Genomic DNA, 14,724 nt, shown 5'->3' on the forward strand with positions numbered 1-14,724 from the left:
GCAAGTTACCTATCTCCTAGCTACCTCTGGTGGTAGCCCAGACCAGTCCTTTCCCCACCCAGCGCAGTCCTGGAACAGAGCTCGGGGAATTCAAGATGCTTCCCACTATTGTTTCCTCTCCACAGAGCCCCACGTCTCCCATGGTGAGTTTGCACTGTCTCCAAGAAGATCCCTTACTGAGTGGATGTGGAGGTCAATGGGGAAGCATGACGTTCTCCTGTGGGTCTGATCCTGCCTTGCTTGCTGGCAAGGCAGGTGCAGCCATCCCATGCTCTACTCTCTGTTGTTTGTCTCACACTGCCCAAATTTCGCGATCTTATCTCCTGTTCGCCTTTTCTTTTTTTCTGCTTTTTGTGTCCCATGCTAGTTCTCCACCAATTCACAATGTTGTTCTTGTGGGGGTGTGATCTACTCATGTGTAGCAGACTGAGGTCTACACCTCCCTCTGTAGGAGTAGGAATCCAGGTGGTTACCTACACTCTGCCATTTTTTGTCTTCCTCTGATTTTTGTTTTTCTTTACCACTGTTATTTAAAGTCAAGTTTGTTGGAGAATAGAATGACTATATTGGGTCTCTTTTGTTTTCCATTTGTGTGGAATATTTTTTTTCTATTCTTTCACCCGCATTGTGTATATCCTTGTGGGATAGATGTGTTTCCTGGAGACAGCATCTAGGTTTTGTTTATTCATCCATTCATTCAAGCTATTTCTTTCAAGTGGAGCATTCATATCATTAATGTTGTGTGATATAATTGATATGTGAGGTGCTGTTCTGTTCATCATGATTGGTAATATCTGATTGCTTTGTTTTCCCTCTTATACTATTATTTTCATATTAGTTGTGAGCTTTGGCTTGTGGGAGATTTTACACTGGTGGGCATCTATTGTGATAATTTGTGCATAACCCAGCTGTATTTCCTGCAGGGAAGGTGTGGTGATGAAACATTTTCTCAGTGTTAGTCTGAAAAATGTCTTATTTTTTTCTGTCACTTTCGAGAATACAAACTCTAGGCAGGCAGTTTTTCTGTTTAATTAGGTTGAGGATTGGGACCCTCTCTCTTCTGGCGTATAAGGTTTCCACTGTGAAAGCTGTTGTTAGCCTGTTGGGTTTTCTTTTGTAGTTCAGTTGTTGCTTTTGTCTTGATGCTTATAGAATTTTCTCCTTCATTTTGACTTTGGTCAAGTTTATTACTGTCTTGGTGATTTCCTATTTGTTATAAATCTTATTGGAGTTTGATGAGCATCTTGTATCTGGGTGTCTGGATCACTGACAATACTAGGAAAGTTTTTCTCAATAAATCCCTAAAATAGACTTTGTGTGCTTTTAGCTCTTTCTTCTTATCGCTCAGGGATATGTATAATTCATATGTTGTTTGCTTTGCATAATCCCATATTCATTTAAGTGATTGTTCAGTCTTCTTAAGTTCCCTATTCTGACTGGGTTAACTCAAGAGCTCTGTCTTCAATCTTTGAGACTCTTCCTTCTTTTTGGTTTAGTGTGTTTTTAAAGTTTTCTGCTGTGTTTTGAAATTTACTTAATGACTCTTCCATTTATTTAAGTTGTATTATAGTCTTTTCTATGTTCTAGCTCTTCAGTCACTTTTTCATTCATGTCTTGAAATATTTTTGGCTCCTTTTTGTTGGCTTTTAATTTTCCCTACAATTCCATTCATCTTATTTGCCATCGACATTTTGATTTTTATTCCTGTCATTCTGGCAATTTCCTTTCGGTTGGCATCCACAGATGTAGCTCCATTGTTATCCCTTAATTGTGCCAAACTGTTTTGTTTTTCTTTGCTGCAAGGGTTCCTTTGCTGGTTTCTCCTGATGTGACTCCTCCTCTCTTAGTTCTAGGCTACTAGGTATGCAAGGCGCCTGTTCTCTCATGGGAAGTGCTATGCTTTGTTAGAAGAAAAGGAGGTCAACAGATTATGCTTTTGTGTCCCTCTTTGGAGTGTTAATCCTTCAGGGGAGAGGCAGGTGCACGGAGAGCCTGTTCTGCAGCTGTTCTGTTTTGTCCTGTCCTGTTGTGATTGCCTTAGTTCAATCCAGTGCTGGATGGTGGGATGAATGACCCAACTACATATATAGGTCATTCCAAAGTTTACTGCTGGAAGTTCAGGTGGGGGCCTGAGTGAGAATCTCTCCACAAAGGCTGGCATTGTAGATTTCTCTTCTCAGAATATCCCCATGGAGGTGACAGGGCAGCTATTTGAGTCTTTCAATAGGCAGCAGTTGTGAGTGTATGCTCATTTGTTTTCCTAGTGTAAGGGCAGCTTGAGGCTGGGTTACTCTATTTGAGCACTGGACTTCAGGGTGGTTCTGCTAGTCCAGCAGCAGTGATGAAGACACAGAACTGGGGTCTTGGGGTCCAGGAACAATTCTGACATCTTGGTGGTGTCACAGGCCCATTGAGAGACCTGGAACCACATAGAGAGAGCCATGGGCCCAGGCTTTTCAAAGGCTCAGAGCTGGATCTGGCACATGGGAGGACAGGGGCTCACATGAGAAGGATTCCAACAATTCAGGGACTACTAATGTCCAGTTGAATGTGTGGGGCTTGTTCCAGCAGCCCAGGGACTACAGTTGTGCAGTGAGTCTCCAGGCCAGCTGGAGTTAATTATTCTCTTCACCTAGTTCCCACTGAGGCAGTCACCCAAGTCTTCCTACATAGTATCTATGGTGCCTGAGTCTCCGCCTCTTCTCAGATCCCACACTGGAGGGCAGCTGTAGTTGGCTCCCAGTCACAGAGAATGGCACAGGGGATCATCCATTCTCTCTACTCTTTCCCTGGCCTAATGGGGGTGAGCAAATGCTACTTCTGCAAAGCTGAGTCCTGAGGAGATCTTTCACCATGGATCCCAGAGTTCAGGATGGTATCATCTGTAGAAGTCTGATATTGGCAGCCACCAGAACCCTGCTGCACCACCTCTCCAGTTTTATGTCTCTGAACTGATTCTCAGCAGCTCCTTGATCACTACAGAGGTCTGTGGTCATGGTGGGAGACTCCCTCATTGCTCAGACCACCTGCAAATTTCCATTCTGTCCTTGAGAGGGGCACACTCATGGGCTGATTCTAGTCTTCTCCCTTCCCCTCCCTCTAGCAATATAAATTATATTGGCATGCACAGTTAAATCTCTTAAATAGTAGGCTGTGCTTGTGGGTAAGAGTCAGTCATGCCCTGTTTGATTTAGTCACTAAATGATGTAATGGGCTGTATTCATTTTTCGCCATATCAGTAGGTGATGCTTGCAGAGAAGAGCCAGCTGCAGTGTTGTTCTTTGCAATCTGGGACTGACTCAAGGAACTTAGCAGAGCATTCAAACACCCCAGACAGTGGCTGGATTTCTGGAACTCCAAGAGGATTCCTTATTCTTTCTCATAGCAAAGGATGGTATGAGTGTAAGGCTGTGTGGGGCTAGGGTGAGCAAGCCTGACTTCATGCTCTGCAAAGGTAGGCAAAAGAACTGTCTTGGCAGGGATCAAAGGTCCCTGCAAACCAGGAAGTCTGTTCATGGATGAGGGGCCATCTGTAATTCACAGACTGGCTATCAGAAGTGGATTTCACTCTTCTTTCTCCTCCCCTAGCCCACAGGTCCCTTTCTGGTGTCTGGTTCCAAATGGTAGCCCAAACTAGCTAACCTCATTATCAATGACACCACAATCGGAAACTTCATTGCACGAGCCCCCACCATGGTGTGAAAGGATGGATTTTTCATGGGGGAATGGGCACTCAGACCTACATTGCACTTCCTTTCAGTTTTGCCCATATGGGCTTCCTCACCTCCTGAGCTTAGTTCAGATCTCCCTTCTGTGCCATCAACTAACACACTCAAGTCCTAGAGGTACAGGATCCAGCCTGTGAGTTGGTCCCCTGGTCGACCAAGTCCAATCCCTGATTGTACCAGGGAGAATCATGCTGGTTCCAAGTTGTCCATGGAGTGCTCAAGCAGGTCTTATGCTCTTCACTTTGGGTTATGTCCTATTTTGCTGGAGCATCCAGGCAGGCAACACTATGGAGTGTCAGCAGGCATGGAGCTCACAGTGGAAACACCCCTGCAAATCCACTGCAGGCTCTCAAGAGAAAAGTTATGGGCCTCACTCTCAGTGGGAGCATCGATGCAATGAACATGCCAACAAAGGGGATGTAGTCACATCAAAGAGGCCTAGCTCTATCACTTGGCAGTAGCAGATGGAGAAGACGAAGGGGAGAAAATGACTCTGAATGGAGGAGAGCTCTATCACTTGGCAGTAGCAGATGGAGAAGACGAAGGGGAGAAAATGACTCTGAATGGAGGAGAGCTGGCTTTCTATCTCTTATAGTCCCTCTCCCCAGAAGGCAACTTGATCAGAATGTCCACATTCTGGGAACACACAGATACCCTGGGACCCATTGAAGTCTGGGAAGAAGTTGGAAACTATTTGTGTGGTGACATGAAAATTGAAGCATTAGATATCCCTAGGGAGGACAAATGCACACTATAGGTGAAGCAGTATGCTATCTGTTGTCTTGGATCCTATCTGCAGAGACAGGAAGTGACCCCACAGTGGCTGGAAGCCCAGTGATTTGTTTTCAAGAAGATACCGGTTCAGAGGTAGCAGTGGCTGTTGAGGTCATGAGGATAGAAAAGTGTTCCAGCAGCTCAGGAGCCTGCTGATTACCAGATATGTGAGGGAGAAACAAAACCCCCACCTACCATTTCTACCAGACTCCAAATTTCTCTTGGATGAATCTCTGCTGATTTCTTGCTTTTTTTCTTCTTGTTCTTACCTTATCCTTCTTCACATGAAATATCCAGTGCATTCTGGTTCCTTTCCCTCATACCACAGAACTACATCTGAATTTTTTGTTTTTTCACTTATTTTTTTTTTCTTTCTTGGATGATCTCATGACCAATATCTCTAGTGAGCCATCTTTGTAATTAACTATTGGGAGAGAATGTTTTAATCAACATAGGGTTGAGGATCAACAATATACCACCAGTGTCCACAAGTGCTCTTGCATCTTCCCCATATGGTTATTTCTATTTTTCCTAAAATGATTGTTAGAAAGAAGTGGAGAAAAACCTCCTCCATTCTCTTAAAATATCCCTATTCTGATAACCAGAATTCCTTTGGTTCCTTCCTCTAGGACCTTCTGCCTCCTTTGTGCAAGGATCCACTTAAGTGTTTTGTAATCCTTTTATTTGATTGGTTGGTTTTTGGTTTTGGGAGTTTGTTTTGTTTTGTTTTTTCCACTTTGATTTTCTCATTTAGGAAACAATCATTCAGAAGAAGGTTGTTTAGCTTCCATGATTTTGAGTAGAATGAGATTTTCTGTTAGGGTTTATTTCTACCTTTATTACACTGTGATCTGAGAAGATGCGTGGTATAATTTCTATTTTTTAAAATTTTTTAAAACATCCTTTGTGTCCTAGGATATGGTTTATCTTAGAGAATGTCCCATGAGCTGATGAGAAGAACATATATTCAGTCAATTTGGGATAGAATGTCGTGTAAATGTCAGTCGGGCCCATTTGTTCTAGCATTCTGTTTAGGTCCATTATTTCTTTGTTTATTTTCTGTTTGGAGGATCTGTCCTATCTGTCAGCAGAATGTTGAAGTCTCCAGCTATTATGGTGTTGCTGTTTATTATTTGGTTTAGATCAAGTAGGATTTGCTTTATGAATCTGGGCACACCTAAGTTTGGTGCATACCTATTAAGTATAGTTATATCTTCTTGTGGAACTGTTCCCTTCACCAGTATATAGTGACCATATTACTTTTCTTCATTTAAAAACTAAATTATCTGGAATTAAAACCACCATGCCAGCCTTCTTTTGGCTTTTGTTTGCTTGAAATATCAATTTCCAGCCCTTTCTTTTCAGTCTAAATGCATCTTTGCAGGTTAGATGATTTTCCTGGAGACAGTGGATACTTGACTTGTGTTTTTTGTCCATTGGGCCTGCCTATGTCTCTTGAGTGGGGAGTTCAAGCCATTAACACTTACTGGGAGAACTGATAGGTGGGGCAGATTTCTATTCATTGTGTTGAGTAGAACTTCACTGCTATGTTTTCTCTCTTTAGCCATTGTGGTATCTGGCCTTTGATCTTTAGCTTTTTAGTAGTTTTTCTTTCACAAGTGTTTCTTATGCTGGTCTATGTGCAACTCTGTTTTGAGTACTTCTTGGAGGGCTGATCTTTTCTTGGTGAATATCTTCACTCTTTGCTTATCTGAGAATGTCTTAATATTTCCTTCTTACACAAAACTTAGCTTTTCTGGGTACAAGATTCTAGGCTGGGCATTATTCTTTTCCAGAATAGTGAGAATGGGGCCCAGTCTCTTCTTACTTGTAAGGTTTCAGTTGAGAAATCTGACATTATTCAGATGGGCTTTCCTTTGTATGTTACTTGTTTCTTTCTCCTTGCAGCTCAAAGAAGGGCCTCTTTAGTGGACATTTTGGTCAGTCTGATGACTGCATCATGTGGTGTCTTCCTATTTGCAATGAATGTCTCAGGGCCCTTTGAGATTCTTTTACCTGTATATATAGATTTTTAGCAAGGCCCGGGAAATTTTCCTCAATTATATCTTCAAATAGCTTATCTGACCCTTGTGTATTATCATCTTCACCCTCAGGAATGCCCATAACTCTCATGATAGGCTTCTTCACATAATCCCACATTTCTCGCAGACTCTGGTCTTTTCTCTTGTTTCTTTGCTCTATCTCTATGACTGGCTTATTTCACTGGAAGGGCTTATCTTTGATCTCTGAGATTCTTTCTTCTGTTTGATCTACCCTGCTCTTGAGGCTTTCCACCATGTCTTATAATTCCCTGAATAAATTCTTCATTTCCAAGGGTGCAGTTTGATTCTTGTTTCATATTTCAATTTCATGAATATTTCTTGCATGTCCTTGATTTTGTGTGTGTGTGTGTGTGTGTGTGTGTGGTTTCTTTGTGTTGATTATCCATTTTTTTCCTGCATATCATTGAGTTTTTTTTTTTTATGATCCATATTTGAAATTCTTCTTCTGTCTTTTTAGTGTTCTGAACTTGGTTATTGTCCATTGCTAGAGGGCCGGTGTTCCACTTTGGGGGTGTGTTTTAGATTTTATTCTTTATACTTCCAGAGTTCTTTCACTCAGCCCTTCCATCTGGACCAATGGTTGCTTCTCACATTTCAGTTTTTGTTTGGAAAGTGACATGCTTTGTGCAGGCTCTGTTCCAGTGGATGCTGTAGGAGCAAGGCAGTTTGGCGCTGCTGCCTAACAGTGTAGGTGTGTTGCTTCCTTTTTTCACAAGGGGGAGCCACTTATGTGTTGTTCAGGGTTCTTCTACCACAGTTGGAAGGCTGCTCCTGATGGGAGAGGTTACTTGGGGAGCCTGTTTTGGCCTCTTGCCAGGGTTTTTTTTTTTTTTTACCTTGGCTGATGTTGGCAGCCAGCCAGTGGAGGTAAAAGTGCAGCCCCAGGGTTTTGATTTGACCTGTAAAACTGGTCTGATGAGTTAAGTCACTGGGTTGACAACTTTTGATCTGCAGCCAAGATTCACACTGGTTGCAGAGAGAAAGTGGCTTTTTCTTGTCTTTCCCTATCTCCAGAGCCAGCGCCTACCACTTTCCCCATGAAAGATGCTGGCTAGGGTGAAGGGATGGTGCCACTGTTCACCCAGCACCCCAGCAGCTCTAGATCCCATGGATGATAGCCTCCTCCACCCCAGTGCCTGCAAGATCCAAGTGCTAGTCTCTCACAGGTGGCGAGCACTCCGAGTTCACACATCAAAATGAGACTATTGACGTTAGGCTGTATAAGGGCGGAGCTCATCGCAAGAGTCACTGGGCTGGGGGAAGGGACTGACACCGTATCACACAGTAGTGGCTAGGCTGTGGACCCTGAAAATGGCAACTGCCCCCCCCACAGAATACCAGCACTGGGGAGTGATTGTTCAGGGGTTGGTAGGTGCTGGGTCGGGGGCTGAGTCTTCAGGATGACCCCTTGTCTCTTTCATGTTGGCCTCCCACAATCTCACACCTGTTCAGCAGGAGCTCTTGATCTTTCTGATCCACCCTGAGTGGGCCTATTAGCCGCTGGCAGTTTCCAGGTTTGAGTCCCCTAATTAGTTTTCACCTCCCTTGATCTGGACCCACTGAGTGGTAGAGGCAATTGATCTGTCTTCTAACTGCCTCCAGGGGTAGTTCTGACCAGTCTTTCCCCCACCCAGTGCACTCCTGGTACAGAAATTGGGGAGTTCAAGATGCTTCCCGCTAATGTCTCCTCTCCATAGAGCCCCACATCTCCCATGGTGATTTTGCACCAACTTCAGGCAGATCCCTGTCTGAGTGGGTGTGGAGGCCAGTCCGGAAGCAAGACATTCTCCCGTGGGACTGATCCCACCCCACTCGCTGATGAGGTGGGCGCAGCCATCCCATACTCTACTCTCTATTGGTTGGCTCGCACTCTCCAGATTTTTGTGACCTTATCTCCCATTCACTCTTTCTTTTTCCTGCTTTTTGTATCCCACATTGATTCTCCATTGATTCACAATGCTGTTTTTTGGGGGTAGCAATTCACTGAGGAGTACCAGACAGAGATCTATGCCTTCCTTTCTGGGAGCAGGAAACTAGGAGGTAACCTCCACTCTGCCATCTTTTTCTCTCTACATTTAGTCTTTAGCAATATGATGCCTTCAGGTTCTTCTTAGTCAGAATTTCTTTGACTATTTGGGGTATTTTTTTGTGATTCCTTATGAATTTAGTATTTTTTTCTGTTTCTGAAAAATAACATTGATATCTTATAGTGATTGCATTTTGGGGAGCATAGACATATTAAGCATATTAATTGTTCTCATCAGTGAGTATGGGATATCTTCCCATTTATTTCTGTCATCTCTGATTCCTTTAATTAATGTTGTGTAGAGTTTAGGATGCAGACCTTTCACTTCCTTGGTTAAATTTATTCGTAAGTATATATTTTTTCTCATTTTGGGGTGCTGATTTTGTAAACTGCAACTTTATTGAATCGATTAGTTCTAACAGTTGTTTAGTGGAGTGCTTAGAGTTTTCTATGTTTATTATTATGTTACAAGCAAAAAGGGAAAGTTTTACTTTTTTCTTTTCAATTTGGGTGGCTTTTATTTTTTTCTCTTGCTTAATTGCTTCTAGCTAAACATTTCAGTACTGTGTTTAATAAGAATGGTGAAAATGAGCATCCTCGTCTAGTTCCCGATCTAAGGGAAAAAAATTTCAAATTTTCTCCATTCAGCATGATGTTAGATGTGGGTTTGTCTTACATGTCTTATTATGCTATTGCTGTCTATGTCATCTATTATGTTGAGGTATAATCCTTTTGTACATAATTTGTTAAGAGATTGTATCATAAAGCCATGTTCAATTTGGTCAGATAACTTTTGTGCATCTATTAAAAGGATTATTAAGTTTTGTCCTACATGCTATTGATGTGATGTATCGTGTTTAAGGATGTATATATATTAAACCATCCTCACAACCCTCTTAGCCACTTTATTATGGTGAAGAATCCTTCTAATATGCTTCTGAATTCAGTTTGCTAGTATTTTATTGGGGATTTTTTCATCTGTCATCATGGATATGGGCCTGTAGTTTTACTTTTTATTGGGTCCTTATTTGCTTCTATTATCAGTGTAATGCAGGCCTTGTAGAGTGAGTGTGGAAGATTTCCCATATTTTTAGTTTTGTGCATTGGCTGAAAAAGAATTGGGGTTAGCTCTTCTTTAATGTTAAGTATAATTCAGCAGTGAATCCAACAAATCCTGGTTTTTCTTTGATGGGAGACTTTGATTACTGATTCAATCTCTTTACTCATTATTGATTTGTTCAGAGTTTCTATTTCTTCACAGTTAAATTTTGATAGGTTGTATATGTCCAAGAATTATTTGTTATTGTATGTTTTCCAACTTGTTGGCATATAATTGGTCATCATACTTTCTTATAAACCTTTGTATTTTTGTGGGGTGTCACTTAAAATGTTTCCTTCCTTACCTCTGATTTTATTTACTCTGTTTTAACTCTTTTCATTAGTTTAGCTAAACGTTTGTTGATTTTCTTTACCTTTTAAAATACAAGCTCTTTATTTCATTGATCTTGAATTATTTAGCCTTCATTTTGTTTATTTCTGCTCTGACCTTTATTATGTCTCTCCTACTGATTTGCTGATTTTACTGGTAGTGTTTTGTTTCTTGTTTGCTAGTTTCTTGAGTTGCAATACTGTGATATTTATTTAATATCTTCTTTTTTGATGTAGGCAATTATTGTTATAAACTTCCCTCATAACACTGTATCCCATAGGTTTGGGTATGTCATATTTCCTTTTAAATTGATAAGAAATTTTGCATTTTCTCTTTAATGTCTTCATTGAATCATTGGTTGTTCAGCAATGTGTTATTTAATTTCCATGTATCTGAGAATTATCCAGAGTTCCTCCTGTTATTGATTTCAGAAAAGATACTTGATATTATGTCAATCTTTTTCAATTAGTTACAACTTGTTTTGTGGCCTAACATATGATGTATTCTGGAGAATGTTTGATGTGCATTTGATAAGAATGTGTCTTGTACCTGTTGATAGGTCTGTAAATGTCTGCTTAGGTCTATTTGTTTTACATTGTATTTTGCATCCAATATTTTCCTGTTGATTTTCTGTCAAGATGATCTGTCCATTGCTGAAAGTAGGGTGTTGAAGTCTTCTGCTGTTATTGTATTGCAATATTTTTCTCCCTTTGGATATTTTAAGATTTGCTTCATATATTTAGATGCCTCAGTGTTAGGTATGTATGTATGTATTTAAGTTTGTTTTGTTGTTCTTTATCATTATATGATGATGTTCTGTGTTTTTTTTTTTCAGGTTTTTACTTTAAGTATATTTTATCTAATATAAGTATACCTATTTCTATTCTCTTTTGATTTCCATTTGCATTGAATATCTTTTTCCATCCCTTCACTTTAATTCATGTGTACAGGTGAATAAATGTGTCTCTTATAAACAACATCAAATAGTCATATGGTTGGGATTTTTATTGTGGATTTTGTTTTTCCATTCAGTCACTCTGTGTCTTTAATTTGAGAATTTAATCCATTTACATTCAAGGTAATTATTTGTAGGTTATAACTTACCATGCCATTTTAATTTTTTAATAGTTATTTTATGGATCATTTTCCCTTAATTATTCTCTTAGTATCTTCTTTGTAGTTAAATGGTTTCATTAGTACTACGTTTTGATTACTTACTTTTTATTTTTATTGTATCTATTACAGGTTTTTGCATTGTCATTAACATGAGGCCTATAAAAACATCTTATAATTATAACAGGGTATTTTAAACTGATGACAACTTAACATTGATAGGCACAAAAAGTAGGAAAAAACTATGTAACTCCACACTTCCCAATTTTTGAATTTTTGATGTCACAATCAATTTTTTATATTGTATATTTCTTAAGAAATTATTGCAGTTATTTTAATTTTGTCTCTCAACCTTTACAGTAAAGATATAAGCAATTGGCACACTGTTACATTATTAGATTGTTCAAAATCTGACTGTATACTTGTTACCAATGTAATATATACTCTTCTGTCTCTTTTATGCTACCTATTAACATCCTTTTCTTCCATTTTAAAGAAGTCTCCAGCATTTCTTGTCAGAGACAAACTGGTGGCTATCTATTTCTTCAGCTTTCTTGGTCCAGGAAAGTATTTATCTCTCCATCTTTCCATTTTTGCAGGTCAAATTTCTGGGTCCAGAATTTGTGGTAGGCATGTTTTGTGTTTCTGGGTTTTGTTTGGTTGGGTTTCTTTGTTTCTTTGTTTTGTTTTTTTAACCAGCATTTTGAATATATCATCACACTCTTTCCTGTACTTTATGGTTTCTGTTGAGAAGTATGCTGGTATTCACAGTTCCTGATATATTTCCTTCCTTTCTTCTACTGCATTCTGTATCCTCTCTTTGTCTTTGGTCTTTGGTGGTTTGGTTATAATACATGGTGGTGCAGTCTTACTGGAATTGAATTTGACTGGGGACCTTTGACCTCCCTCTACCTGAATATTTCCATTTTTTTCCAACTTTGGAAAGGTTTTGGTTATTATTTCTTTAAATAGGCTTTCTTACCTTTTGTTTCCCCTCCACTCCCTCTTGAACACCAGTGACCCATACATTTACTCCTTTGATGTTATCCCACAAGTACCATAAGCTGTCTATACTTTTCATTCTTTTTTCTTTGTTCTCTGCCTGACTCTATATTTTCAATTATCCTGTCTTTAATTTCTTAGACTCTTTTCTCTGCTCAATCAGTTCTGCTCTTGATGCTCTCTACTAAATTTCTTCTTTTTGTTTATTGTCATTCTCAGCCTTAGGATTTCTGTTGCTTCATCTTTTTTTCATTATTTCATTCTCTATTAAATTTTTCTGTTATATTTCTGAATTATTCTATATTTTCCTGAATTTTACTGATTCCTTAAAACAGTTATTTTGAATTCCTTGAACTTTCAATATCTCAACTGAATTTAATAAAAAATTATTTAAACAGATTATCCAGTTCCTTTATATCCTTATGTCTCATGTGCTTATTTGTCTCCTTTATGGAAGAATAATGTTGAAATAAAAACTTTGCTTATAAAAATTGTCCTAGAATATTCTTTTTAAAAGCATATGTGTATGTGTGTGTGTGTGTGTGTGTGTGTGTGTGTGTGTGTGTGTGTGCATACACACACATACATATAGATGTATTTTTTTTCTGGAATTTGTTATTTTTCTGTTTCTGCAATACTTCCTATTCCATCGCTTAGCTAAATCTGTCAGCTCCATTTCAAGAATTTATTTTAACCCAATAGCTTATTTTTCTTTTCTGCTGTAACCCTAGTCTAAACTATATTTCGTATGGTATTAGAATCCTGCTTTTCACTCTAACCTTCTCCTAAGCTTTCTGTAAAGAACTGAGCTACCTTTTCAAGGTATTATTCAGATGATTTTTTTATTTTAAAATTTAAACTTCTCCTTATATTGTATCACACCTTACAGTATCAGATCTGAATCTCTCCAGTTTCATTTGTGTAATTTTTTACTTTGAGAGAATGTGGACATATATGTGTATATGTGTCTACTTGCTTACTGCCTATTTTTCCCAGGTATAATATGTTTTATGTGCATGTGTTTACTATATCACTGACAAAAGAAGATTAATAAATCCTTGTTTCTTGAGTAAATGAATGATTTTCCAATGCAGATTCATAGGGATGGTATATATTAAAATGACAAATTTAAAATAGAAGATGATTATCAGTTACCAATAACATACTCTAATACTTGTGTGTTTATTTTTAATAGTACTGCTGATGACATTTTCCCTAATATCAGTTACTTATGGGGCCATTCACTGCAATATACTGGTGATCCAGCTCAAGAATGACAATGCAACCATTAAGCTACAGCCTATTGAATTCATCTACATCATGATATGGTGCTGCTTGGAGATTACCTCACATGTAGTGATTCTAGTACTTTTTACCACATCTCTGAAACTGAAGAGCTTACCCTTCTTCTTAATGTTATTTTCTGTACCATTGTTGGAAGCATGGCTGGAGTTTTGGAGAAGTGGAGCTTGTCTTCCTAGCAACACTGAAAATAATTCCAGTCCAGTGGGTACAATTCTGATGTTTATCTTGATCACTCTACCATATGCTGCCATCAACTTCTCCTGCTGGTCAACAGTGAAAATACAGTTGTCAAATGAGGAAATAATTGACAAGATACAGAAATGAGGACATAGAATTCTACACTATATCTTTCAGTTTTTGGAAAATATGATAATGATATTGGTATTTAGGTTTTTTGGTGCAGAAACATTATTGAATGGTTGACTCATTAATTGCCATACAGCTCATTATAGCCTACCTATTATCTATTGGCTTTATGCTCCTCTTCTACAAGTATTTGCACCCAGGATGTTCAAACAAGGAATTACCAGAAAATACTTAAAATCACCCTGAAGCTATATGATATTATGTAAATATCTAGAGAAAGTCATGTGAATTACTGTCATAGGATATTATGTAAATATCTAGAGAAAGTAATTTGAATTACTGTCATAGGATATTTTTTATTTAAGAGAGTATTTGCTATTTTTTTAATAAAAGGACTTCCACAGAATAATGAGCAGAAATCCTGAATGTGACTTTAATAACATAATCTTAAGTAAAATAAATTGATTTTTCTTTTCATATACAGCAAAAGCTTGCAAGCAGTTGCTAATAAAATTGATTTTTCTCTTGTTGGTGTACAGGACTTTCATCTCTATCACTACTTCAAAGGAAATAACTTCTAATTTTTGTTTTCTTAACCTAAATTACATAATTAGTAAGAAGGAAAACCACAAATCCATCTGCATTCAGACATAATCCATTTTTCACCTTGTACATCTTTGGAACCCTTGCCTTTAATTTGACAAGTATTAGTTGTAATATATCATATCAGTTATAAGTTATCTGTGAATATTCACCCTTCAGAAAAAGTTGTACCACAGGTTTCACTTTAAGAAGCTACAAGAGAAATCTTATGAGAATTCAAGGTAATTAAAAGCTCTCCTCATTGAGCTTTGATTAGCAAAGAACAACACAATATTAATGCATCTAAATCTTTCTTATTAAACAGTCATGTCACAAATATTTAAAATACTAAATTACATTCCCATTAGCAGTGTATAAGGGTTTCCTTTTCTCCAC

General features: G+C 38.4%; 1 pseudogene; it reads left to right on the forward strand.

The window, feature by feature from the left end:
- Positions 1 to 206: 206 nt before the first annotated feature.
- On the forward strand, positions 207 to 13,810 carry LOC123629044 (annotated as a pseudogene).
- The last annotated feature ends 914 nt before the right edge of the window (positions 13,811 to 14,724 follow it).

This window comes from Lemur catta, chromosome Y (assembly GCF_020740605.2).
Source record: "Lemur catta isolate mLemCat1 chromosome Y, mLemCat1.pri, whole genome shotgun sequence".
In the NCBI taxonomy this organism is placed as follows: Eukaryota; Metazoa; Chordata; class Mammalia; order Primates; family Lemuridae; genus Lemur; species Lemur catta.